General features: G+C 42.3%; 1 long non-coding RNA gene across 1 annotated transcript; it reads left to right on the forward strand.

Annotated features, from left to right (window-relative positions):
- Positions 1-15,834: 15,834 nt before the first annotated feature.
- Positions 15,835-24,800, forward strand: LOC109022802. The gene is made up of 2 exons (XR_002002093.2): positions 15,835-15,938; positions 22,803-24,800. It is a non-coding gene; the product is annotated as an uncharacterized LOC109022802 (long non-coding RNA).
- The last annotated feature ends 817 nt before the right edge of the window (positions 24,801-25,617 follow it).

Raw genomic sequence — 25,617 nt, forward strand, 5'->3', positions numbered from 1 at the left:
ATTGATGCTTCTCCATTAGCATTTCAGTTTAGAGAAGGGGTATGCTTTGGAAGCAAATCTCCCCACCCCCATCCTTCCTTACCATGCTTTGTTATGCATCATAGAGCGGTCTCTAAATGCAAGAACTGCTTTGCTTCCAGATCAAACCAGATTTCAAGCTGCTCTCCAGACAGACACCCGTGTGCTCCACCTGCTTTCAGGTGCACAATCCCTGGGGCCAGGTCAGAGCTATCTCAGCACAGCTGCTGCACACACACTGTGAAATGCCTGCGGAGAAGATTTTGGCTCCTGAGACACTGGAAAACCCCCATGAGCAAGTGGCTGAAACCCCATCTACCTACAGCCAGTTGGAGATCAGTGATCACTCCCCCAAGCAATCTGGTCAGAGTTAAATCCCAAACAAGTTTATTCTTGAGGAGTTGGGATAAGGAAAATGCACTCATATCTTACATGTGCATCACAATCCTGTGGAACACAGGCCTTACAAGTTCACAGTTCATGCCAGTAACTTTAAAAACTTTCAGTCTGTGTCCATCCAGTAGCTATATTGGGGAATAAAAGAAGTTTTATAAATTAAGGAATGGGAACTGAATTCTTCAGACTAGAGGCAACAGGACAAAACCCTTAAAATTCCTGTTTATTATCAACAGTCTCCACTATCAGAACAAACTGCCTATTAAAAGAGTCATATATACACAGGATTTTATCACTTAGTGAAGTTGCACTGTGAGGTTGTAGTAGTTTTGTCCTTATTAAGGGGATATAAGAGAGTTTTAGGGCATGTCCTGCTGTTCAAACAAAAGAATTAATGGTTTGCAATAAGCTCCCATTACTGGGAGCTGAAGCTGAGGTCTTTCTCTGCAGGACACCTCTCAATAAGGTTGAATCTAGACTGAGCCTTTGAAATAAGTGATCTTAAACCTGCTGACTCCAGGGAAAGCTGGGGACATTCAGTGCCCCCAGGGGTCTCTCCTTTGCCACTTTGCAAGATGCCTTCACTTGTCCAGTGGCTGCAATTGCACTTAGAGCTCCCTGGCTGGATTCTTCATGCAAAGCCTCTTCTGAACCAGCCTGCTCATTTCATGCCTGATAAAAAACAAAATGGATCAGGAACAGATTCACCAACAGAATGGTCAGGAATGTGGGGATAGAGGACAGCACAACACCAGTGCCCAGCAAAGTACACACCATATCTCTCACCCCCAGGGCAGGAGCAGCCTGACTCCCTGGCTGCCCAGCTGAAAGATCCAGAAACTATTTCAAGCCCCCAGCTCCTGACCTGTTCACAGGGAGTTTGGCTTTGAAGTTAAAGTACTCAAGATGCCACCAATCTAAAGTTCAAAGGAAATAAAACTCTCTCCTCGTTGGTTGACTCAAGAAAGGACATTATCTCTGAAGTATTCAGGAAAAAAAAGTGGAAAAAAAGTCAAGTAACCACCCTCAGGCTGGGCTATGAAAGTCACATTTTAGCTCAGCCTAAGGCTAGCATATATAACAAAATGAGACTTTTTCCTGTGATATAATTCAGATAGCCTTAATGGATTTTTTTCTCCTTTTTACTTTTAAGCAGCTGCAGCAAAGTAACTTACAATTATCATATCTTCAATTAAACACGCTGTGGGGCTTTTGAGGGATCTAGCATGAAAATGTTGTCTGGAAAAAAAATATTACAAGCTGCTAAGATTTAGTGGTAAGTTAATTAAGTGAAGATTGCCAGATTGCAACAAACTGGCATGGGATTCACAGACCCTCTTCTCTAGATAAAGTGCTTTGACTCATGATGAAGGCAGAACACAGGAGAAGGAATCAAAAGCTGCTGTATCTGGAGAGTTCTTGTCATGTGAGGAGCTGTCAAAGGAGCCAGTGCTCTTGATCTCCTGTTATATTTAGTGGAGAAAGTTATGTCCTGAACAAAAAGCATATATTGTAAGAAAAAGCAAAATGGAAGAGTTTTGTGCAGTCAAAAAGGAATTCCTGACCAATTCCTGCCCCCTCCAGTGGTGACACCAATATCAATGCTTAAGCAGATTGAGATTTCCTTTAATGATCAGTCTCTACAAGACTCTCTGTTTATAAACCACATCAGCTCGGCTAATTTTGAACACATTTCAGGGGACTGCACTCAGTAATCAACCCTTTCAAGCCATAGCTGTCTCCCAAAGGCAGCAGTTTACAAATAAATAGAGCAGCAAAGTGCTACAAAACCTGTGCATTAAAGAAACTCTCCTGCTTAAGACTGGACTACAGCATTGCCCAAATTCTCTCCTGAGAATCCCAGTATGAAGAATCCCAGCTTTGTTTTCTCTTAGGTCTTCAATTTTCACTTTTTCTTACTTCCTCTCACCCAAGCAATTGAAACATTTATTCTTTTAATTTAATTCAGTTTTGGGCTCCTCACTGTGTCTGTGAGCTCACAAGGTAAGGGGTTCCCTGTATGTTCTGCACACGGAAGCACCTTCCACCCTGAGCACAAGGGGGAAAAGTGGGCTCCAGCTCTGCCTCCTCTTCCCACCTGCAGCAGGAACAGCTCCTGTTGGACATGCACAGCACATGGAGCGTGTCACAGTCTGCCCTACAGCTCAGAGCAAACCCTGCAGAGATGTGTGGGCACAGGATTTGTACCAATGCAAGTCAGTGCCCAGGGCAGAGCCCCAACACCCCATTACCCTTGGAAACTCTGAGGTCTCTTGGACACTGTGCTGTTGCTCAGCAAAAGTATTCAGTTTTAATGAAAATCTAAGGAAAGAGAAAGGTATAAACCTGTCAAACAAACAAACTGGTTATCTCAGGGATCTAGCCAAAAGGAACAAGCCTATTAAAGGAAACGTTTTCTGCACCAATATGTCACTGTACTATACTCTGTGCATAATAATTACTTAAATCCAGCCATCCCATGCATTATTAATAGGACCAGCCAACCTCAAGTCCCCATGCAGCCTTAAAGCAGATATATTAAATATTCCCAACAGGAAACAGGCAGCCATCCATTATCAGCAATAGACTACACAGTTAAGTCAATGCCTCTTTCAAGATGGTTTTGTTCTGGTGTGATCAACAAGGCTGCTCTTCCCCATCCTCCAAACTGCCTTTCCTGTCAAACCTGAGCAGCTTTTCCTCATTTCTCTATGAAACATGAGAGATTACCCTTTATTGGGAACAAGAAAATCTTGTGTAGATAATAAATGCTCCAGGAGCAGAGAAGCATCCTAAGCAAGTTGACAGCAGAAAAACAAGAGGTAGTGGGGATCCAAGGCTAAAGAATCAAGGATGGGAGAAGGAGGAGAAAGAACAACACTGTTCTTGCTGTTGAGGGCAATGGAGACCTTTGCTGTTCATGCACCTGCCATGGCTGTAACTTGATATCATGTACAGGCAAGTGCCAATCTACCAGCTTGTAATTCAGCCTTGTTCAGATTTGGGCAACCATGACTCCTGTCCCTCCTGAATCATCTCTCTACTCCTCTATTCAGTCTTTCAAACTGCTTCTGTCCAGTTGTGGAGTTCAGGTTTTGTACCAGGCCACAGCACGAGCAAAACACTGATTTTCCACAAGAGGGATGGGACTTCCTCTGGAGGGGCATGGAGCAGGGCCAGTGGTGGAGAAAGGAATAGCTTTATCACAAGAGGATCTGGATCACAACACACACAGACACAATCACACAGTTTTTACATTATAAATATTGCAATTCACAGTGCTTCTTGCATACTCCTGGCCCCTGCCCTCTTTGCAGTTTCCCTACATTGTGCAGTAATTCTATAGCCTCCCATGAAAAGTGTGATTATGGAGTGATTCAAAATAGCAGGCCTGGAAGTTTAAATGCTTCAGCAGCAAGCCAAGGAAATGCCCACAAATTGTATGTTAGGAGAGTATTTGCTATGAGGACATTTGTCTAGAGATTTACAGCCATGAGCAGTGACAGAAATGTAAAAACTCCTTCCTTTAAAAAAAAAAAATGAGGAAAAGGAAGAAAAGTCTAAATAGTAATGTCATGATATTTTAAAATGTATTTGTTTAACTAGAGAGTACAAGGAGCAGTGAGAACAAGAACCAGAAGAGATTTGTGTGCTGGAGAGGGACGTTTCCAGCCCGGCTCAACCGGCTGCAGCAGGGGAGCAGCACGGTGCGGCACATGGGCACCGGGGTTTTTGTCTAACAGGTACAATGTGCCTGAAAGACAAAGATATCCAGCCAGCTGGTTGTGAAGGCATCCCTCAGGCTCCTGTTGCTGGGAAAAGCCTGGAGTATTTGACATTTCTTATCAGTAGAAATGAGCCTGAAAGGTTTCTGGCTGGCGAGGGGAGGCAGCGCAAGCGGGTTCTCTGTAACATATGGCTTGTTGGAGGAGAGAGACACCTAATGTAATAGTTATCAATACCTGCATGTGTACTTCAAATTAGATAAAAGTTAATTAGCTCCAGTCCTTCCTTTGTGTTGATAAGCTCTCTGATTTTTTTTTTTTTTTTATCAGTCTGTAAGTGGCTGGCAAAAATCTAGTCCCAAAATCAGGCTGTTTTAGAATGTGAAGTCATTCCCACAGTGACACCCTTCACAGAACAGCTATCTTGAACTCCTACTATCATATTTTTAATTTACAGCAGAGAATATAGTTCTCTGAATTCCTCTCCTGCAGCATGACAAATACCCCATTGCAATATTATAAGGGGGGCAGAGGAGTGGGGGAAGCAATCCAAACTGGCTGTTTTCAATACAACAATTCTAAAGAAGCTATTAGCAGATTACCCAAGCAATATATTACTGCTGAACTAAAGATGTGTTAGAAAACACTGAGTCATGCCACTGAATTAATGAAATTAGTTTGAAATTATAAATTTTCAACTGAACTCAAGCAGTTTGGGCTCTTCATCAGTTGCTGTAATCTTCCATACCCTTAGACCAGGCATTCATGTTTTCATCTTGTTCTTGCATGAACAAGGGGTAAAACCTGAAACCTGGGTTGGAGGGGGGGAGGTGGTCACAGAAGTTCTGGAAAAGTAAAACAGCAGGTATGACAGTAACATTAAAAACCACAGACTTTCCTCACCCAAGGCAATTCCTGTCCAAAGATTTGCTTTTTGGGAGGGGGTCTTGGTTGAAATAGTCACAGATAGCAGGGGCTTAACCTGCAGAGGGCTTATAAGGTTGCTTGCTAGTTGCTTATAGTGAAATGGGAAAAATCAGACATCTCAAGGTAACAGCTACTTACACAACCAAAATGAGCTAGTTTGCAAGCATTGTCAAGTTTACTGCAGAGATCCTAAATCTTTAGAGTTAACTGTACATTTCAAAGTGTATCTTTTAAACCCAAGAGAGTTGGACAAAAAGAAAACAAAACAACAACAAAAAGACTATTCTGGTTCTGCTTTTATTTCTGTGGTTTGTTAGACATTGTGGGAGCACAGAGAGATGAGATAAGCCAGTCTCAAAGCCTCCTCTTTGTGTTTATATCCAGCCAGACCTACAGCTTATCATTCTGTCATTTAACTCCCTCTCTATTAAGTAAGAAGGAAAGATGAGAGAAGAATTAGTCTGGCCAACCCTCAGACTCTTTCCTGAGAGGAATGTGGCACAGGCAGTAAGAAGAGCTGTTGGAGGGAACACTGTGAGCTGATCTACTTATCCAAAGTAGCCAGATCTTTGGAGGCTGAGAAGGAGAGTGGTTATCACCAGAGAGCAGCCCACCTACCATTTTTCTTTGCCTGCTTTTAGTTCAGCCTGTTTTAGAGCTCAGAGCCCCTGTCAATGCACAAATGACAATGCACATTTTTGTTTTGATGATTGCCATGATCCTGCTGTGTCAACATGAAGAAATAGCATTTAGATCTCTAAGACTGTCTTATATTTTTTGTCCAGAACTGAGGTCTTGAACGTACAGGATGTCACTGCCCATGTACAGAAGAAGCCACTCTTTTGGGAATGTTTCCCTGTATTTTGCTATCCCAACAGCCCTCTTGGCTAAATTTCAGAAATTTCTGGAGAGACTTTGGCAAAAGGCAGAGCCTGTTCCAAGAACAGCTTTCTCCTGAAATGCATTACCCTTTTCTAGCACAGCACAGTATTGGTACCATAAATTAAAGTCTATCCCCTCACACCCTGTCCCTGCTCAAACAGGAAGAGAAACGACCTCAATACTGGGCTGTGGTCTCTGACCTGAATCTGTTCTTTGCCATTTCAGGGTGACAAGCAGGAGGGAAGGTGGTGGACTGGATACAGGAGGGGGGAAAGACTAAATTCTTCAGGACTGATTCCCAGTCAGGAGTTCTGCTTCTAAGAAAAAGAGTTTAGATAAGATCTCGCTTCTTTACCATGAACCCAGCAGAAATATACAAAAATTAAACCCAGTGCCAGAACATGAGTATAGAAAACCAAGTGGAAATTGGGCAGAGAACCATTAACCTCAGTATACCCCTGTGATTAATGCATTGCAGAGCTAGTGGACAGTATCTGCTCCCACAGCTTTTGGGGATGGACACAAACAAGGGAACACATTTGGGCTGCCCTTTCGCTCAGTGGCAAAGAATGGATTTTTTCCAACATGCGTCCTCACTCGTAAATAATTCATAACATCCCCAGAAGCAGCAGTTTGCTGCAGACATACTTTAGAGCTCCAGGACTTATCCAGAGCCACACTCTGTAGTGCAGAATCATGGAATCATTTCTCTTGGAAAAGACCTCCGAGATCATTGGGCCCAACTGTTAACCCAGTGCTGCCAAGAAAGCCACGCTCCAGACTTGATTCCCATTTTCTCAAATGGGCAGGATTAGGAAGCCATCCTTTTTGGGCACTGACACCAGCTGTATCTCTAGTACACCTGGTGGAATTTGCCAGCATTTCTTCTTTCCCAGCTTTAGACTTTATTCCTCCCACAGTTACTTGGCTTCTGCATGAATCAAATGCCTGCTGGCAAAGCTGTGTGAGACCGAAGCCCTTTCAGGAAGAGGCATGCCAGCATGGAGTACTGCATGTCTTGTGAAAGGGAGTTCTGCTAGTGCAGGGTCATTGCAACCAATTACACCATTCAATTCCCCACCCATCCTGCCCTTAACAACAAAATAGGGACTGGTTTCATCCTCCTGCACAGTCTCTTACTCCACTTTGTTCTTTTTCAGAGGCAAGAGTGCATAGAGCATCCCAGCATTATAAAAGTCTTTCTTAGTGCTGTATATATTGAGCTGCTCAAGTTATCGTGGCTTTTTACCTAATCCAAGTCACTGAGGCACAGGCTAGGAAATGGTAAATGAGGCTGACAAAGTAAGAAAAATACTGTCCAGGGGAAACATTGGCTCCAGCTTAACTTTTATAATTTCTCTTTTCATCTTGATGGGAGCAGTGGGAAACAGGAGGTGCTTGTTTCTCACACCCTCTCCAATTATAGCAATTTTTCACACAGCACCTGAAAAAGTCTCAGGGCTGTACTATCAGAAGAATCAAGCAAAGATGAGAACAACAGTTCCAGAAGTAATCTCAGGTGAAAATTAGTATTGTAGCAGCAGAAAACGAAGCAACAGACATTTTAGTCACAATATTCAAGTTCAGGATTTCTCACCAAATAACTGTACAGGAATCACAAATGTCAGCTGAAAAAAAGCTCAGGCCGGCAATCTACAGGCAGGAAAGCCACAGCAAACTCTGGTGTTAGAGGACAGAAAGCCTCAAGTCCATCATGCCAGGACACTCAGGCTGGGAGCAGGGGCAGGGGTGATGCAAACCTGTTTAGCAGCTGCAGATTCTCAACACCAGTTTGTCAGTTGACCTTCACCTCAAGGGAGGCAGCAATCTGTGCTTCCTCTCACTGCAGACAGATGAAGGGTGGGGTTTCTGTTTCTCTCAGGAACAACTTTGTTTTAAAAACCAAATAGGAAGGTCAGAAAGTCAAAGCTGAGAAATAAAGAAAGTCTACAAGAGCTTGAAACTGAACACCTTGACCTTGGCTATTTGGAAGAATTTTGACTATTACAGCTGCATTTTGATCCCACTTCTGATCTTGTCTTTTAAACTTAATGTCTCATTGCTAGCTCTTCAGCACCAACCTTAGGCTCAGCTCACAGCCTCACCTGAAATCAAGGTCAGTATGTCTGGACTGCTACAGTGTCCCAGGTGCCTGCACCTCCAACATCAACATGCCCTGGCCAGAAGAAATTCCCCACATTAAAATCAACATTAAAATTAACTCACTTGCTTGGATTTTATTCTGAACTGAATCTCATGCCAGATTTTTAAAGGAGATTTAAACAGTTTTATTTTGAAAAGCATTTACAGAAAGATAGGTTTTTTCCTCTCAGTTTCCCAAATCAGCTCCAATCATTACTGGTATCTCACACAACTGTTCTTTATCAGGATTTTTAACCCAGTTGTCCTGTGTCTCTACTATTTTCTGAAATAACAAGACTTTCAGGCTTATTCTTCCTTCATATTACTGAAGTATTGTGAAGGAACTCTGCAGTGGAGTTGTCCTGGATTTATACCATTATGAAGCAGGATTTGTCCCTTTAATGCTGGGAAGAATATGCTGCCCACTATCATTAAAATAGGGCAGAGAAAAGTAAACTGGGTATAACAAAGCATTTTAACTAGGTCTCCTTATCAGCAAGACCAGAAAGAAAGAAAAAAAAAAAAATATACATAAGCTAAATTGGCAAATAATCCTTTCCCATTGATTTAAAGTTACTGAAATTTGTTTGTTTTATTGATAAATCATCTTCCTATCGGGATTCTGTGGGTGATTTAGGGGTAAAATAAATGCCTGGCTATGACTTAGGACTCCTTAATGTTCAGTTAACAACAAGGTAAAAACTGTTACATGAAAAAAATTACCCTTGTCATCACAGACTATACATCATCAGAAGCCTAGTCCAAATTAATATCCACTCCAACACAGGGTGAACTTGTGTGTGTTGCACAGCCCATTTTGGTTACCACAGCTGGTCAAATACTCACTATCCAAACATTTTGATTTTTTGCTCCACATCTCAGCACAAAGGGAGAGAAGTTTTCAGTAGCTGGGATAATGCTCAGGGTTTTATTTCCCAGGCAGTGTTAGGAAGGACAGCAGTTTCAGATTCAGTGTGGGAGAAGAGAGCAGTGATGAATAGGGAGCAGTCATGCCATGGCCTCAGCATCACCCTGTGCAGGGCAGTGCTCTGGGGTCAGGGCTTGAACTGCTCCCCAAAATCACACTGCTGACATCCCCACACCTGGGTGAGGACAGGAATGCTTTTCCTTTGGGACTCAGTAGTCCCTGACTCAACACATAATGTATTTTTTCTGCAGTTTTGCCCTGTGTGGCCTACATGAGCAGTCCCACAGATGAATGTTGCCACAGGTCAGCCGCTGTGACTGTTCCCAGGCACGCTGCTGCTGTCAGCACTTCCATCTGCAGGGAATTGCATGGACCTGAGCCAAGCAGAAATCCCCCAGCCCCAGCCCTACAAACTACAGGGACCATTTTGTCCCATCCTCATTAGTGGATGTCAGAACACCTCTGAGTCCATCAGGAGCCATAACTGTTTGAGGGAGACTGGTTGTCAGACCTGTTCCAGAGGTTACTTTCCAAAAAGCAGCTTCTGCTGATTCATCCCCTACTGACACTGCTGACTTCCTGTAAATGCCTGACCTGGGAATATAAATTACTGTTAAGGCTGACAAGGATATACCCTCTGCAACAATAACTCAGGCAGCTGTGGTTTCCTAGCACAAAAGCACATCCCTTTTGCTCTGGCACAGTGAGCACATCCTTGGGGATTACTAATACATGCATCTCTCGCTGACTTTAGTGAGGCTGGTGTACTCTGACATGGGGGACAGCCATGCCCACACCACAGGCTCAAAGACAGCACAGTGACCATCATTCTTTGTGGGGAGAAAGATTTGTTGCAAAGGACTCAGTTCTTAATGTCTTCATTCTCAGCACAAGCCTCTAAATGGCATTACTCATCCCTCTCAACATTTGAGATATCCTAGAAAACAGCCACTACTGCTGGACAGCATGAAAATTGTAAGGGCTACTAAATCAGCCCCAAGGTTTTGAGGTAGGAGCTGATCACCAGGTGGAAACAGGAAGGAATCTCTCCCCATCAATAGCATTATTGCAGAAAGTTATGGAATGAAGTGACCCTGGAGCTGGGAAGGCAGGGGAGGGAAGTGGCTTTTAGCATGCAATGGGACCATGCCTATAAAGGAGAAATTGCACTAATACTCACAGAAACCCCATTGAAGACACATAAAGTGTGGTGTCTTCATCCTTACTAGAGAAAATTTCCACAGTGCTCCACTGACATCTGTCATAAAACAATCATATAATTCAAGGTTACAGCTTCAAGACTCTCTTAAAGGTACAAATTTGTTATAAAATGCACTACGTTAATTACAGCTAAAATTATTCCCAGTATTTTTACTTTGGTACTGAAGCATCTGTTTGCATCTGCAGTGAGCCTCTCTTATCCCACTGCATCTTGCATAATGTTTTCATTAACACCATCTAGCAAATGACAAGACAATATTCCAGCAATGTTTCTCACACTAACAGATGTGATCTTATTGAAATTTCTCCCTTTGGCTCCCTTTAGCTTCTTGCTCCTCTGGAATGACAGGATATAGAAAAAGGGAAGAATAAAATCTACAATGAAGGGGAAGTTAAGAACCATATTGCAAGCAACCTAGAATAATAAATGATCTGAGTTTTGGAGAAAGGGAGCTTGCAGGTTATTTTTACTTGTTCTTAAGACCAACAGCATGCCTCAACCCAAACTCTTTATTTTAAATGAGGTAAATGTAGCTGTCACTCAGAAGTGAGATGACTGGCTGCTTTATGAAGCCGTTTACTATGTAGACTCAATCACATCTGCCAAGTGCATTTCTTCTTTCAGCTGAACTTCTAGATTGAGGATGGGATCACACAAGAATCTTTCTCACCTCAGCCTTTGGTTGAACTGTTTGCAAGTCACTGTTGCTGCTGGATGCAGTGAGAGTGCTGCCTGGTGTCCAGAAATCCCTTCTGAATTCCAAGTATTTCAGGGCAAAAGAGATCCCACAAGGAGCATGAAGGATATTAGCACACTTTGTTCACTGGATATCAAACAATTTCTCAATAGGAGTCTTGACACAAGCAGGCTCCTCACAGTCCTCTGAAACTTCTAAGGTCTGGTAAAGCAAATGTTTTCCTGCACAGACCATTTCTGAACCTTTCTTGTTTTGGAAGAGCCTCTTTAAAACCTCCTCAGCCTGATTTTTATATTGCTGCCACCCTGGGATGTTATCTTGTGACCCAGCTGTCTCTTGAGCCTGAACTCCAGCAACCTCCTCTGCAGTTTCTGTGGTGGCCCAGCAACCTGGCCCAGCTTTGGAGCTAGATGTCCAGCTCACAGGGAGGGAAAAGTGAACTTGGAATAAATCTTCCAACATGTTCTCAACAGAATTATGCCTGCTGTCTGGATCTTTCCTGTTGCTCTCCATCCCCTTCCTTATTAAGCAAAGGCAATCCATCTGCATGAGAAACTCTGATGATGGATGCAGTAAAGAGTAACTTTATGCCACCAATCAAACACTTAATAGCATTCCTAAAATTGCAGCACAGTACAGCATAGTAGTTCCATAGCTGTAAGAAATACTGGTTTTTATTATTATTCTCATTTAGCCTGCAGTATATCAGGACTTCATTTTCTGAAATCAATAAGTGAGAAGAAAGTCAGATTTAGCACATGAAAGCAGCAATAAAGTGCAAGTTGCTCTTCCCTTTCCTATGTCCTGGTATTGTACTTCAGGGTTCACTGCAAAAGGATTTACCATCCCATGCTCAGTTTCTCATCAGAGTTTGCACAACATTTCTTGGGTGCCTTAATTGTGCTGGGGAAGATACTAATGGTCCACAGATCACCAGAGTGAGACTGAACTTTTGTACCACAAAAATTTACTCCAGCTCTTACAGGGTTGTCTAACCTAAAATATCCCAAATGTACGCTTTAGTGTACATGAAGCTGGGTTGGAGTTGTCACAACAGTAAACACTTGGTTAATTTTTATCTTTTCCGTGCTTTTTAGCCTTTGGTACTCTCTTCTAAAACTTCACTCCCAAATCTTGAAGGGTATAAACTAATCAAAAGCTTAAATCCCCCCATAGGTAACTGTGAAATCAAAGAAAGATTTCTCTTCCCATGGGAGGCAATGCTATACTCTCATGCACCACCAGTAGCTGTCTAGTAAACAGATTAGATCTCCAGCCAAGGTTCTTCTTCCTTGTTTATGTTTATTTCTGGAGACTCCTTAAACTATTAAAATCACACTACTTCTGCTGCATGTGCAGATCCTCTCTGTGGGTGTGCCCTTGCTGCAGACCTCACTGAGAAGGTCTTGCTGTGACCCCTCACTCCCTGAGTGCTGCACTGATGCAACCTGCTCATTGTCTTCCTTCAGAGTCCATATTCCCCCAGAATCCTGGCTCATGCAGTGCATCCTAGTAGTGTTTCTACAAAAACCCTGGGGAACTTCTGCTTTACCTCATTCCAAAATTATCCAGAAAACAACAGACTTGTGCCAGGCTTTGTATGAAGTTGTTTGAACCATATTTGCATTGTGGTTCAAACACACTAACCAAATTATAAAACTGTTGAGCTAAGGCTTGACACACATCAGAAAAAGAAAATAATATAGCTATTTCAGTTTCAAGCTGGGCAGCTGAGGCACAGCAGGGCTGAGAATCATTGTTACACTGCACCAGTTGTAAGGTTTTAGCCTGACATTGCTTTTCAGACAATATTTGGACTCACATCCTTTTGGCTGATTATCTGCTCCCAGAGTGGTCTCTACTCTGTTTCTGTCTCAGCACTCATTGCCTGTCCTTGTTTTCTTTCCTCCTTCTCATAACCTAGGCATCTGATTGATAAACTATTCTTTATTTTGAGAATGTTGCCAAACTTTCTATTCGCCTCCTAACTGTGTTCTTGTGTTTCTGGATCATTAAGCATGTAAATTAAATTCAATTGCAAATTGAATATATAATTGTGCATATGCAGGGTCTTGAAGAATAGGGAGGACTTTAATGAGGTAAGATATTCCCACAACTGTAATTCTGACCTACTCATTCTTTCAGAAAGGAATTGCTCAACAGATTTGAAATTGCATCATTTCAAATCATTTTGGCAGCTTTTATAATCAATTACCTTCCTCTTATTGAAGTTTTCTGGAAAAAGAAGGGAAACCCTTTCATCTCCTGTTCCTGGCTGAGAATATGTCTACTGCTAGATTGATATCCCTTTGACTTAAATTTAGATATCTGAAATAAAAAGATAATATAGCTTGCTTTTCAGTAGAAAGAAATGCAAATGTTTGGATCTTTGAGTGCAGGCAAGGATGGGGTTTTGCCACTCCTGGTGCTGGATAGAGGGAACCCTGCAGAAGGAATACCATCTATGGAGTGCCTTCATAGATGCCAGTTTTTCCTGAAAATCACCAGAAAATACATCATACAATCCAGTTAACCTTTTCTTCTCTGATGTAGGATACCCCTTTTTGAACAGCTTTTGTATTTCCTTCTCCTTTAACACAAAGGAAAAGTCCTGTCCAGTTAGGAGGATTTTTCTCCTAGAAGGAATTTGCTTTAATTTTGGATCATTCATGATGCAATAACATATGGCATTGCCAAGGATGTTTCCTTGTTGGATGAGATTTACACACTTTGCTCATTTCTATCACTGTCCTTCACCTGTAGTTCCCTAAACCTCAACTGAACTCACTGGGTGTGGAAGCAAACGGTAAAATGAGACCACAGACAGATTCTCTGGGATTAGTGGTCAATAAGGGTTTACCTTTGGCAAGGAGGGAGGTTTTATCCTTATAACCTTCTGAATGCAACATATCATCTGCCTTGTATATTTTTTGCCTTATTATTAAGGCATTTGAAATAGTGAAGAATAAGTTTGATAAAGCAGCAGTTACTTAAGGGAACCAGCTTACTCCAGTGCCCAAGCCATAATCACCATTGCAAGTCCTCCAATAAACAAATAAATCCATCATGTCTTGGCCAAATTATAGCCCTGTTAATCATTCACAAGCTAAGTAAAAATAACTTGCAATAATTGGTTTATACCATGAGTTTTTCTATTCTTCCTTCTCAAGGGGTATTGTGATCTGATATTAATTGTTTCATATCTATTACTGTTCAATTCTATAAATTGCATCTACTAAAATATTTTATTTCTTGGCATGAGGTTTATGATGGGCTTGCAAGCAGGTAACCACGGGGATTTGAAATCCATGAAACTCTGATGTGCTCCCTTGTAGCATCTAGAACTTCCCACAGTATGGGTTCCATGTCTGGGGGAAGCAGGATGACAATCACCCTCATGGAAATTTTAATTTCAGTCTAAGTAGTACATGTAGCTCTAAAATTTACTTTACTGAAAAATTTATGGCAGTAAAGCTTTATTACCAGGAAAGCAGAATATGGACATGGGAGGTTCATAAAAATTGCTACAGTAGTCACATTTTGAAATTAAAAAGTAATGGAATTTTAGTTTGCAACATTTGTCCAGTAATTATGCTGTACTTGCCTAGAATTACAGTCTGCAAGACAGTGAGTGAAGTTATTCCTGACACCTTATCTAAACTCAGTATAATTCCTCCAGCACTGCAGACATCTGCTCATTTCACTGTTGCATAGTGCTTCTTCATTATCTTCCAAAAGATTTGTGGGCATGTGGTCTGCAGTTCTCGGGAGTTACTGGTGTTGAGATGGAGCAGCAGCAGCCAGCACTTTGTACTCCCCCTTTTTCTCAGTGGACTTCGAAATGAGCATCATATTTACCTCTGCTCAGACTCCTTTCCAAGGTAAAATATGCAAATAGCCTAGAATTAATGTGCACAGGCACATGTATGTCTTTTCTTTTAAAGGTATCAGCCTATTCAGCTTGCAAATGCTCCATTTCCAGCTGTCAGTTCTGAAGAATTAAAATCAACAGCCTTTATTATTTATTGTTCTCTATACCTACTAATAGCCTCATAATTATGTTTTGGATAGGGTATTTTTAGAGGGAATCATTAAGTTTTCATATTCTGGCAGATTAGAGAATTAATGAGAGGCTCTTAATTTAGCCATAAACAACCAACTTTATTTAAAACATTCAATTTCCTGCTATTCACTTTGTTGCTCTCATCTTCACATCCTGTCCTGACAAACTGCTGCTTCTGGCTGTAAGATATTTCCTGTATCTCCTTCTGGACATCATGGTCCACCTGGTCCTGCTGTGACTCGGTTCTTCTCGAGTGTGGCCCGGCTAGCTCAGTGATGAGGTTTCTCTTCACTCGAGTTTCGAGCCAGCAGATGTTTGTGGGGTTCACTGATTTCCTTCAAGAATCCAAGTCTATAGAGCGAGTAAAGAAATCAGGGGGGGACTCTCTCTCTGGTTTGCATTCCACAGTTTATTTCTGTGAAGGGGAATCCAAGAGACGAAAGACAAAGGATTTGGGGTCTGGAGGGTCTCTTTTAACAGGGTTTCTCGGAGGAAGGGAACATCAGAGAAAGAACCAATTATTTTCTCAGTTAGTGCATCTTACAAACTTTCTACAAATCAAGGTTACACACACCAAGATAAGAAATAACAGACACCAACTTCTTCAAAAGCCCACAAAGATGTAGGAGTATTCTCCACAGAGGGGCAAGGGGGAGAGAGGGGGGCTTGGTTTCCTGGCAACACAGGGGGGAAAGAAAGGGAAGGGAAGGTAAGCAAACCTTCTCAGCTTCCATAGCTCAGAGGCATTCTGGGACAGGAAAAAGTTACAAACTTCCGTGTTGGAAAGAAGGGTTCTCTTCTCGCAATCCCGTGCTTTCCTGGGCTAAAGAAACTTCAAGCAGCTGGAAATGCCAGCAGGGTCTTCTCTTTACTCTATCCGGCCTCTCGCCGTGGGGCTGAGGAGAGGAACTTCGGTAACCACGGTAACTTGACACCAGGTAAACAGTTAGGGGAAAGAAAAACTGGGGGGTAGAAATCACAACTAAAAAATAGGAAAAAATACATTTCAGGCTATCAATTACAACACTGCTGGACCTCGAGAGGAGCAGGGAGTCAGCCTGGGGGCAGTGCTGAGGATGCCAGCACTGCAATGCTGCTGTGTTATTTGCTGTCTGTCCTTATGGCCTCGCTCTGCTTTAGCCCTTTGCTCTCCCCAGGGATTTACCTTTCCTTTAGCTGTGGCACCCTGGGATCTACAAACACACTGCTGTTCCAGCACAGAAGGGTTTCAGGGCCAGCCCGTGCCAGGGGCTGCAGGTACCCTACAGATATTAAATCACTTCTGCACACATACAGAAGCTCAAGGCATCAACATGAGCTTTTCCACCAAATGACCAGGGTGGCTCAGCCCTGCTTTGGTCCCAGACTGGTTTTAGATCATGCAGCCTTAGAGTGGCCTGTTTTAAGCCCTACCATGCAAGAGATAAAGAATGAATATAGCTGGATACACACCTATAAAATGTTTTCAGCTAAGCCTTGAGGACAAGAAAAGTTCATCTGATTGTGCCATATCTTTGGTCTCTGCTCTAGGATCAACTCCTTCACTTCTCACCTCTTCCCATAAACCCTCCCAAATGGCTTGGCCAGATTTTTCCTTTTTTTTTATTAATCTTGTATCTTATTTAAATTAGTCAGTATCTACATCTCTGAACGTACCTTCTAATTTTCTTCTTCTAATCCCTCCTGCTATAGAGTTTTCCCAGGCCAGAAGAAAAAAAAAAAAAAAACCAACAAAACCAACCTAAGACAAAACCCCAAAAGAACTCAAGTCATTTTCTAGAGGCTGCAGAATAGCTGTTTTCCTGTCCTATGCCATTTTCCTGGGATTTTCTTTATTTATATGTAAACCAGAAGGTGCCAACTGACAGAAATAAAACATCCTCAGGGGACCTAATACCAGCTTGTTTTTGCAGTGATCCATTGCTCTGATGACAACTGTAAGACATTTTTTGAAGGACCAAGCTCTTCATGACTCTGTTGGTTCAAGAAATACACTTTCTCTCATCAGGTGGGGAGAAGGGCTTGGGAGCAGAGACCACATTTTGTACTTCACTTCTCCTGTTGTATTCAGTGTTTATTCCCTTCCTTCAGAGCACAGAAATCAGGCAGGGGACTGCTATGAAGAATGCAGATGAGAGCTGCCTACTCTGTCCCTTCAGGCTTGCTTTATTCCTTTCCAGATAAATGTTGTCAGCTGCAACCATGCTCAGTAGAAAAGAAAAGTGCTCAGTCAAGTGTAGAAGAGACAAGGAAGGTCCTCTCAGGAGACCACTAACCTATTTTTCTGTAGTAAGGAGCAGCTAAGATGAAACTTCTTGCCTTTACACCACGTATTTATAGCAAAAATAAGATTTTAAAATATTCATTTAGTACTAAATGTTAGGGCTGGACTGAGGTTTCAAGAGAATAAGGCATTTCCTTACTGCGAACACCAACATGATCTGGTAAAACAGGGAGAAACCCCCATTTCACTGCTTCTCCAGGGTTATCAGTCCTGTCCTGGGCTGACCTCTGCTGAGCTCCCTCATCTTCACATCGCTGCTGATCCTAAGCCTGTGCAGGAATACCACACCAACACTTAATTAAACCAATTTCTCACACAGCAGCTGGTGGAATCTCTTTCCTGCTGGCCCACCTGTGTCCATGCTAGGTTCTGGCTGACATTTGGAGAGCAGATAGAGCATGTGGTTTTTTTTTTCATGTCCTTAAAGGATGAGGCTAGGCTGGCAAAACATGGGCACTAGGGACTACCTGCTACTGCTCATCTGTGTTCAAATGCCATTGCCATCCACCTGGTTCTTGCATGCCTGAGGGGCTGAGATGGAGCCACTTGCCTCTCAGCCTCTCAGCCGCCCACACTTCCACACAAACCAGGAGAAAGCTGAAATGTCATTTTTGCAAGCAAGCACATGGCAGGATCAGAGAAAAAAGAAAAATAAAAAAGAGCTTTAAAACCAATTTGTTTGGGTGATGCCATTAACACACAATAATGTTAAGCCAGACAGATGAAAAACCAGGAGTAATAGCAAAAGTGCACCTATAGGCAACAATTGGAAATTCAATTCAGAGACAGGGTGCTGTGTTTAAAACTGGTTATTTCCCCTCACACACCACATTTGTAACTCCCTTAGACACTCCCTCACATGGGGACTACAAATGCAGTGTTCCCAGGGGGTTGGAGGAGTTCATCTCAGCACACAGGCATCGGGGGGAAGGTGGAACATTGTCTCTATGGAGAGTTTCAATGAAGGGAAAATGGTGTATTGCAAAGTGCAGTCAGATGCTGGGAGACAGACACAGAAAACCAGCATGACCCTGACTCAAGGATTGAAGGAAAGTGGAGAGGGATCAAAATAATCCTGGTGTGTTTTTCTAGAGGAATGAGTCAGTTTTCATAGGTGCCATGACAGCTATGACATTCAAGAACATGGCAAAGTGCAAAAAAGGATGGAAATTTTTACTGTTAAGAAGACCTGTCTTCTAATGGTTTTTGTAAGAGTTTTTGGGAGCATAAACCTTTCCTTGGGATTCAGGCTGTCATAAGGGTGACACCTTCTGAGGAGAACATGCTTTCTCCCATCAGAGGGGCTGGAGCCCTCCTCACACGGTGACCCCAGCCGCTGTCCCTCCATCCCTGTGCCATCCCCACGTGAGCCACACCAAACCCATCTGTGTCAATGACACCCTCACGAGGTAATGCTCCCTTGGCCTCAGGTGCTGCCACAACACAACCCCTTTTAATGATATTCCAGACCAGCTGCCAGCTCCTCCTGGTGTCCCTGGAAGTCACAAATCGTTTGGCTTGTCTGGCTGATGTGGAGGGCAGTGTAAAGCTGCTGCCTCAGAAGGACAGAATAAGGAAATCTGTGTTCCCCGCTCTGCCTTTCCCCCCACTGCTTTAATCTAACTGGTTTTCATGGGGTTGGTGATGAGTGAAGCTGGCATTTAGGGACCATGTTACAGACACCCAGAAAAAAAAGAGCAAAGGTCACAGGGCCCCTCCTGGCAGTGCTAGCTGACAGGCTTTCCTCAAGGTGAGGAGAATAAGGCAATCTATTTAAATTCAGGTAATAAGAAACCACGTTCTTCCTCTATCCATCTATTCTTGAAACCTTTAAGATGAATAATGAATAATAAATAAAAATCAAAGGAAGACTTGGTATGCTTTTCTAGAAAATGTTTCCCCTTCAGCTAATAGCAATATATCTTTGCACCTGCTCAGTCAATTTTTAATCAAAAGTAAAAATACCCTCTTTGACTTTTTGTTCAGAATATCAAAGGCAATTTCCAAAGGTCTTAATAACACTTAAGCACCTAGACTCTGCTGAAAATTTGTGTACATTACCTACTGAATTGCTTCTATGTATGCCTCCAAAAATCTCATCATACATCCAGAGATAGATTGTGTGATGCAGTGAATTAGCTGGATATAGCAGGAACGTAATGTTAGTCCAGTGCTTCACCAGGGCTCATTTATCCTGTTTAGAAATATGCTTGTCTGCTTATCCACCTAGTTAGGGTGTGATATTGCTCCCTGAAAATACACCCTGCAGGTAACAAGAAACACACAAAAAGCAATTTCACTGTAATTGATTCCTTTGTCAAAATGATATAAAAACAAAGTAACTTCATAAGCATCTGTAGAACAAATCCAGACTTCGTCACTAAGATAAGCATTAGATCTCTTGAGTTACTGAAGATTTATGCTAACGTATATGAAAAATCAGACTTCAAAGACCAGAATATGGGTCTGTTCACAGAAACAGAGAGATGATGCCCATACAGGCCTTACATCTCACATGTTAATCACTAAAGGTATATCTGTGAGCAGTCCATTGTTCCACACAAGAGCAAGTACCTATATTCCATCACAAAGATCCTCCAGTAATGATGTTTCATGTGCTGGGAGTCTTCCCCACAACAAAGACAATGATGATAGCACAGCTGAATACACCTTCTCCATCCTGCATGAACACTGGTGACATGACCTTCCTCCAGCTGCAGTTCTGGAAGGTGTAAAATGTCTTGGAAGATTCTTTCAGCTCTGCTGTGGGTTTTGGTGTTTGGTTTTTTTTCTTAAATTTTAAGATCCAGTCCCTTAAATGTGGGTCAGTGATCTAACTTTACCCACAGTAGCATCCTCATTGTAACAAATAACCCAGCTGAGTAAATGATTCCCAGCAGCAACAAAATGTTGCAAGTTTTCCTTTCTTTGAGGCAAATAATTTGTTTGACTTTTTTAATAGAAGGGATTTAGAACTGTCCACATATTCTGCTCAATCAGACCTTGATCTCAGAAGCTCTTTTATCCATCATTCATATCTATCAAGAAGTCTTTCTTTAATTCCTTGAATAGACCTTAGGAGAGCATTATGGTTCCTTTATTCATGCTTTTTACTCATTAGGCCACTGGTACCCAACAGCCATCCTGGATTCACCAAACAAGTAAACCAGAACTTCTCAGAGCTTGGGGTTTTAGGGTTTTCTAGCAAGTCTCCTACAACTCTAAACCAGCTTCTGCAAACTTTCATTTTGATCGCTCTGCATGAGAAGTTCCCAAATTCTGTACATCTGTAAACTCCTACAAATGTTCAGATGGAAATGTGGCCCCCTGGGGCCACAAATTTGAGTCTACAGATGGGAAGCCTTGGTTTTTCCAAGTTATTTTCCATGGGCTTATAAAACCTAATCTTTAGATCGACAGGGTTCCATGGACCACAGCTTGAAAATCTCCGAAGTAATTCACATAAAGGTTACTCTCTCCTGACATGCAGGAACAGGTGCTGCTCTGCAGAAGAAATAAATTACATTCTTACTGTAAAACTGCACAAATGATGCACAGGATCACAAAAACATCTGGGTCCACAAATCCACAGAAAAGACAACAGAGTTCAAACATGTGCTGGCTAAAAGACATGGCCTCAGCCTTGCAGTTATTCCTGCAGGGAACTGAAGGTTCAGGATTCCCTTTGCATCTTCATGACATCACAGTATGGAGTGCTCAGAGAGGAAAGGGTTATTTCCCTGAAAGAGTATTCACACAGGAAAAATTTTACAAATATATCCTCCACGCAAGGAAAATTTAGGAATGCCTAGAAATGGCTCGAAGGGAAACTAAATAGGAAATTCCAGAGGGAGAATGTCCCTCCTCCACTAAAAATTTGAAATTTCAACTATTTAAAATTCCTTGCTTTGACCGTCTGTAGCGTTGCTTGGAAATAGAGATTTCCATTCTTAAGACTCCTAAGAACTCTAAAATTTCAGGAACTGTGAAATACGGGAAAGAAAAACCCAAACGAGCATACAAAGGCTGTTGTCTCATCCTGCATGTCACAGATGAGCCATATGGCCCTCTTGGGAGAAAGGTAATAAGCCAGTGTTTTCCAAAAGCACACCTGAAACCAGCAGAAATTCCCTTTTCTCAGAACTCAACAACACCTTCCATTTGGACCATCTGTGTTCTAACTCAGAGCTCAGAAAACCATCAGCTGGGTGATATGGATTAAACCACCACAGCACAGCTCCCCTCCCCAGTGTGCCAGCACTTCCCAGCCTGCCAGGAAGGCGTGGAAAGGATAAACACAGGGTAACTTTTACACAAGTTAGATTTATAGACTGGCCCATGAATCTCAAAAATATCGTGGCATGTATTCTGTTTCCTCACATTTTCCTCTCTCTTGCATTCCTTCACAGCCTAACCCCACACTTAACCACAGCTTGCCTCCCAAGAGCAGCTCTTCCCATAAGGACTCAGGCCTAGTTTGGGAAGGTTCTTGTGGCTTCTTTTCAAAGAGCTCTCACAATTCTGGAATTTTCCCATTAATTTCTCAGTGGTGTCACATCTCTGCAGGAAAAGAGGTGCAAGACATGAATGACATATTTAGCAGCTCTGCAAGCTTTCCCTCTTTTCCTCCATCCCTGCTCATTATTTGGAACACATCACTTGTTCCCTTTCAGAATTAACCTGTGTTAATCTGTCGGTCATCTCCCACCCTGTCCTGTGTTGTATCTCCTTCACAACATTTCCTTTAATCAATATTCCCTCCAGACACACTAAGTGCAGTCCCTTTTATAAACGAATCTGCTCTCACCCAGGAGATCTGACATTCAGACAAACTAAACGTCCCTCTTCATCTAAATAATTTAAGGGATCTGCATCCCTTATCAAAGACTAATATATCAGGTACTGCCAACAAGGCACCTTCACTGTTCTTCAGTGCACATTTAAAGCACATTCCCTGCCTGGCAGAAGAGCTCTGTCAAGAGCCACAGTGACTCAAAGATTTCTTCACAGAGTTGTTGTGCCATGGAAAACACCAGCACAAGTCTCCCAACAGAAATAGTTGTTGTGATCACCTGCCCCAACGTGCAGCCCAGCAAAAAGGGAAAATCACCCAGAATAGCCATGACCAGACACTGTCTCATAATTGAGGTAATGTAAAACTTCCAAGACATAAGGCTTCACTCATCTTCAGATAAATTGGCCTCTCTGATGAATTTACATTTTTCATTTAACCAGGAATTTATGTCTTCAGCTTCCAGTCACCAAATATTACATCTGATCAGGTAGTGATGCCTTTGTTCTCAAAAAGTCTCTTTCCCATTTGAACTCAGAGAACATCACCTCTGACCTCTTTTTTTAAAAAGTTTAAGCTTGAGGCAGGTTTCTCCTTGCTTGTATTTCTGCACAAGCTGTCTTTGGAATAGTGTTTCTAAATGCTGGATATCAGAGCGAGAACAAACTCCACCTACACAGATACACCCCACAGAGCTTTTCTGATGTCTTTGTCCCTCTCCTGCAGATGTGACCTCCAGGGCACAGCCTTTTGATCCTCTGTCCTTCCTCTGGCTGTGGATGGACACCAGCTCTGCACGACTGCTGCTGTCAGGGGAAGTCGAGATCTGCAACAGCTTCTGAGGACAAACTTTGAGGCTGGTCCATTGAGGATAAGAAAAAAAGCCAGAACTTATGACACAGAGAGCAGACTTTAGATCCAAAGTTTTCAGCCTGGACTGATGTCCATGACCTCTTTTTTAAGATAAGATGTTCATGAAGGAGAAACCTTTAGTGACGATCAGAGCTGTTTACTGTACACAGAGCTGCAAGTGAAGAAAAATGAAATTTTTATTTTCAGATGCTGATACCCAGGGTAATACCTCTTACTTACAAAAACAACTTACAAGGTGCTGGAAAAATCTCCTCATCATTCCCTCTGCCTGGGTGCACCACATTCATTGTAATAGTATTGAAAAAGATAACCACAAAGCATTATCCTGTCTCTAACAACAACAAATGTAAGTGCTGAGGAAGGCAGTCAGTACCAATCACTTTAGAACATTAATGCAATGAACTGCACAGAAAGAAGGCTGCTTCTTCATTCATTTGCTGAAGCCCTGAAGCAAAAGGGTATATTTTCTTCCAGAACTACAGGGCTGAAACAAAGTACTTTTCAGAGACGGAACAGCTGAGCCAGAAGAATGAGAACATTTTATGGCATCTTCAGCTCCCACAGCCAAGCTGCCCCACCTGAGGCCTTTCACGTCATACTTCTTCCCCTGAAACTGAAGTTCTCCCAGTCAATGTCATGGAAACAGAGACAGGAGAACAAGTTCCCCCACTGGATGCAACTTGCATCCTTCCCTTTGCCATGAAGAGGGGCCAGGGAGTGCCTGATGATCCCAACACGTGGAAACATGGCTTTTGATGAAATTATCTGCTATTAATTGAGAGGGAGACTCTCCATCCTGACCAGGCAGTGCAAGGACTGTACTACTAATTTCAATCCTTTAATGTTAATGAAAGGGAACTGTTGCTGTCTAAACTAATAAGGGATTTTTTCACTGTGCCATTTATATAGTAGAAGGAATTGTAAAGTAGCTTCATGATAGATAACTGTGCTTCTGGAGTTTCCTTAGTTTGTCATTTCATACAAAAGGATCTCAGCCACCATAAAATTAAATTTCTCCACATTGCAATTGTTCAGCAATGGGAAAACAGAATTTTCTGCTAATTGAATGCAGTGAGCTACTTATATATTCATAGTGAGCTGATGCTTTCAGCACCATTGCACTCTGACTCTGCAGGAGTGGTCCCAGCAGCAGCATTGAGCCAGCAGAGCTGGTGTGGAGCTGGCACAGCCACTGAGTCACCCACAGAGCTGTTAGCATGGGCTGGGAGCCCAAGGTGCCACCTTGGTCTTGGTAGGGGCATGGGTTTCCTTTCCTTCCTTGAGAAGCCCCCAACCTGTTCTCTCAGGAATGTTTTCTGGAGACTGCTGTCCTTGCTTTGCAGAAACAGCCTAAAACACCCCCTGATTCTTACAACTCACCACTAGCTGAAGGTTACATTTCGCTAGATCATTATCCTCCTGAACTTCAGAGCACAGCTATTCAGAAATCTCTAACATACAGGTTTCTAAACACAATTCCTCATTGCCTGGCACTAAATAAAAAGAACAATTCAAGGTGGGACACACTTCATGACTGCCTGTGCTTTGCCTTCCTTGGGCAATGGGGATGCTCTCTGGATTGATGTGAGCATTCCACAGAGCACCATGATCCTCTCCCAACAGTCAAGGCAAAATACCCCCTTAAATGCCAAATCTCAGTCTCTCTCTCTCTACATAATTGATTTGATTTCTCCAGTGTTTGACAGACTCTGATGTTAATTCCAGACACCCTTTCATTAAAATCCTGTCCCTCTCCTTGAGTTCTGTAACCTGTTTGTCCAACATTTTAGCCCTGTATTCCCCGGAGTTGTTGATATAATGTGGTGTCTGCAGTCAGACTCCAGCGAAGAACCAGTGCTTTGGTCCTGTTTTGTTCCAGGTTATCCTGCCTTGTTTACCAGTGAATTACCCTTCCACATGAGTCTTTCAGAAGGAGAAAATGTGCCAGCTTTCATCCTTTCCATTATCTAAGAACTAGAAGGTAATAAACAGAAGAACAAGACATAAGAAATGAAGCCAGCTCGTAGCTGTACCAGGGAATTTGCATCCTGCCAGCTGACAGGTAACCAGGTCACAAAACTGCATTCCAAAAATCTATTTCATATTCACTGTTGTCAAATTTGCCACATCAATCTAAGTTCCAAGACTTCTTAATAAGCCACTTACAGCCCCAGCTACTAGAATTATCCTGTTTAAAAATTTCCGGCTTTCATTTTCTGAAAGTACTTTTCTCATCTCCATGGTTGCACAGAGCAGCTTGAAGCAAGTATACATTGAACTCAAAATAACATATGTTTAAAAAAGCCTTATAATTTCAATCCTCTTATGATCTGTGAGTAATAGATTTGATATTTTTCAAAACTTACATTTGGCCAGATTGGATGTTAAATATGTGTCTGTGAGTCTGTACATACATGTGTACACGTACATGTGCACATGCCCGTCTTTTCAGACACGATCTATCCAAAAGGACATAGATGAAAATGAAGAGAAACATAGCAGTGCTTTCAAAGATTAATTTGGGAAGACACCCATTCCAGTTCTATATATTGCATTGTTAAGAATAGAAGCAATTCACAAATGCCTGAAAGCCCCAGAAAAACAGGCTGCTAAGAAATGTGTGCTGTTAGAGAAAAGCAGAGCAATTTCCAGTGTGAGGAATCAAAAA

The sequence above is a fragment of the Parus major genome, chromosome 9 (genome assembly GCF_001522545.3).
Source record: "Parus major isolate Abel chromosome 9, Parus_major1.1, whole genome shotgun sequence".
Taxonomy (NCBI): Eukaryota; Metazoa; Chordata; class Aves; order Passeriformes; family Paridae; genus Parus; species Parus major.